The sequence below is a fragment of the Cucumis melo genome, chromosome 12 (genome assembly GCF_025177605.1).
Source record: "Cucumis melo cultivar AY chromosome 12, USDA_Cmelo_AY_1.0, whole genome shotgun sequence".
NCBI classification, from domain to species: Eukaryota; Viridiplantae; Streptophyta; class Magnoliopsida; order Cucurbitales; family Cucurbitaceae; genus Cucumis; species Cucumis melo.
Window position 1 is genome coordinate 13,382,973 of NC_066868.1, and position 3,561 is coordinate 13,386,533.

The window sequence follows — 3,561 nt, forward strand, 5'->3', positions numbered from 1 at the left end:
CTCCTTGGCGGCATTTCCCTAACAACCACCAACGATCCCTTTAGTCATAAATGGTAATTGAATTTGCAGTTTAACTTAGGTAAGGTAATGCATGTAGAGTTATACATATACTTTCATAGGAGCGTACCTGACGAGCGGCAAGGATCGTTTCAGCCATAAGGACACAAAACACAGACTCACATTATAAGCCAGTCTACAGAACCTAAAACTTAGGCTCTGATACCAACTGTAACGACCCAACTTTCCGGACTAAGCTGAGGTCACTACCAAATACCAAAACTCGACCATTCAACATAAAATTTAAAACGGACCAGTTACGATTCATTAAAGCATTAGAAACCTTACAAAAAGACAGTTTCGGGCCCTATTTTAAATCAATCAAAAAGTCACAAATAAAAACTCAAGTCACCAGTTCAAAATCACAAGTCAAAATATTCTGACAAAATACATAGCGGAAGCGATAAGAAAACCAGACGCGTCCATATGGCCTTCACGCGTCCTTCCTGCCTCTCGTCGGTCTGCCCCTCGCTGTGCCCTTACCTGAAAAGTTAAAGAAGAGAAAAGGGTGAGTATAAACATACCCAGTAAGGGACCCACTACTGGGCCCGTTAGGGGACAACAGTTTACTTCCTATTCGGGGGTGCCCTACATAACAGTCTAGTGGTTCCGTAGAACGCACATATCAGTCTAGTGCTCCCGAAGGATGCACATATCAGTCGAGTGCTCCCGAAGGATGCACACATCAGTCTAGTGCTCCCGAAGGATGCACATATCAGTCTAGTGCTCCCGAAGGATGCACAGATCAGTCTGGTGCTCCCGAAGGATGCACGTATCAGTCTAGTGCTCCCGAAGGATGCACACATCAGTCTAGTGCTCCCGAAGGATGCACCTATCAGTCTAGTGCTCCCGAAGGATGCACCTATCCGTAAGGCACACTACCCCATAGATGAAGCTAACCGTTACCCCTCAGTCCATACTAAACCGTCTACATCAGTCATACCCCAACGGCATTCATATTACGGTTCCGCCATAGACTTTGTCAGTCAGATAGTATAGGTTTAAACAACTACGCCCTCAGTTGCTATACGCATCACCAATTCGCACACCATTAGGGCAAACCCTAGACCCAATCAACTAACCAACCAAAACCGGACTCACTGTCCTTCCCCGTCCGAACTCCATGATCAACATCCAGACCAATGCTTTACTACATACTGAACCGTAACTTCAAGGTCCATCAACATAAAATCTCAATCTACAATTAGCAGTCCAAGTATCTTTACATCAGACAAAATATAATAACAGTGCTTAACAGTCAACACGCATACATTTATTCAGTACAGTCACTAACGTGTAATCCCCTGTGGATTACTACGTTTTCAGCCTGGATTCGGGGTCCAGTAGTAGGAAAACCCTTACCTGATACTCGGTTATGCCCCTCGATCGAATCCACGCTCAACAGATCCACCTAAACGAAACACGAAGGTTTTAGTTGATGACTTTAGTAGAAGTCGTTTTAAAAAAGGTCAGAAGCGACATCCGTTGACTTACCCAAGGAAAGGAAAACTACCTCCAAACAAGCCTACCCCGAGACCCGAGAACTCAAGCGTCAACTCTGTACTACCTTCAAATGAGAAAAGTAGGGCCATATCTTATTCCAATATTCAAACTCTAATCGGATGTAGCAACATTAGGGAATTCATCGAAAACAATCCTTACCGAAGACTCACCGTGACCCGGAGCGGAGGAAGGAAGGCTTAGGTGGCTTGGTGAAACAAGGAGCTCGGCTCGGCTTGAAAGCGTTCGGCTCGGCTCGGCTCGGCTCCACCTCGGCTCGGCTCGGCTCCACCTCGGCTCGGCTCGGCTTGGCCTTGGCTCAACTCGGCTCGCGGCTCGGCTCACTCAGCTCGCGACTCGGCTCACTCGGCTCGCGGCTCGGCTCGCGGCTCGGCTCACTCAGCTCGCGGCTCAGCTCACTCGGCTCGCGGCTCACTCGGCTCGGCTTACCCGGATTTGTATGTAGCTCGGACTGGAAGCGGGTTTTGGGTCGGGTCAGCTTGGAACCGGGTCGGGTTGGATGAAAACGGCAGCCACGGTGATCGATTTTCCCCCGGCGAGCGATGGCGGCGGCGATTCGCGGACGACGCACGAGGAAGGAGGTGCTGCTGGTGGTAGAGACAGAGACGGCCGGCGGACCCGTAGCTGCTTAAGACCGAAGGAGATCGGAGATGGAGGCGGTGCTGACGCTGTCGAAAACGAAGGAGAAGATTAAGGAGGATGGTGGTGGCACTGCGGTCGGAAGGAGAAGAGATGAAGAAGAAGGAGAAACGGATGGGAGCGGCGGCGTCGGGCGAGGAAGGGAGAAGACGAAGAAGAAGAAGGTGGATGGGGGGGGCTCGCGCGCGGCAGTAGGGTTTCTTTTCTTTTTTTTTTAAAATATATATATATATATATATATATATATATATATATATTAAAACAAAGTAAATATAATTAATATTAAAATATTAATATTAAATAATTTAAAATAAATAATAATATATATTAAATAAAAATGATAATAATAATAATAATTTATAATAAAACATTAATACTAATTAGTTATAATAATATTAAATAATAATATTAATATTTATATTAAGTAAATAGTAAAAGGAAAAATATTAACATTAAAATTGAAATGACAATAATACCCAATACTAATAATATAATTAATATTATATTATTAAAATTCACTTAAAATGCGAAAATTTTTACCTCGAGCTTCGGGGCGTTACAGGGATCTTAAGATAGAGTCTGAGGAAGAAGAAGAAGAGGAAAGGGTTGTGAATTAAGGTGAAAGAGATGAAGAAAAACATGAAGGGATAGACAGTCATGGCAGAAGCTTGGTGTTCACAGACATCCTCTAATTTTTTACTTGATTTGCACTACCCAATAGGACTTAAAAGGTGAGGTTTATTTATTTATTTTTAAATTTTGAAATTTTATTCAATTTTTAACAAGTTTTGAGAAGGAAGCAAGAGCAAATTATGATTTTAGATTAATGTTTTTCGAAGAGGCATTTAGGTCACAGTTTGGTTTGCGAAATCAGGAAGCCTTTGGTTTTTCATATTTTCTAGATAGTACAAAGGGAGTTAGAAGCTCTATTAGGTATGGTTCAAAATATTATAAAATTTTCTACAACTTGCATGAAGAACTTGTGAGCCAAAAATGACTGGAAGTAAGCTTAATTTTAGGAGCAAGTCATTGAGATAGCAGAAGACTCGATTTTTTACTCTCTCTATTTCAGGCCATTTCTGTAACAATCGGTTGGGAATCTCATTTTTCTTCCTCCAAGTAAGTTGTAAAGGAGTTAAAAACGAGGAGTGTAATATAAAGTACATTAATTTTGGTTAAGTATTGAGAAAGTTATAAATGTTTGAAGTTAAGTTGTTGAATCTAGAAAATTCTAGGAAAATAGGAGAAATACTCTTTTATGCCTATGTTTAGAATAGTTGAATGTCATCGTTTGTGCATCATCAAAAGTTAGTATAAGCATACTAGACTATATAAGGTTTTGGC

General features: G+C 42.1%; 1 long non-coding RNA gene across 1 annotated transcript; it reads right to left on the minus strand.

Annotated features, from left to right (window-relative positions):
* Positions 1 to 386: 386 nt before the first annotated feature.
* Positions 387 to 1,495, minus strand: LOC127144241 (uncharacterized). The gene is made up of 2 exons (XR_007815830.1): positions 1,420 to 1,495; positions 387 to 540 (listed from the first exon to the last, which is right to left on the minus strand). It is a non-coding gene; the product is annotated as an uncharacterized LOC127144241 (long non-coding RNA).
* Positions 1,496 to 3,561: the final 2,066 nt, after the last annotated feature.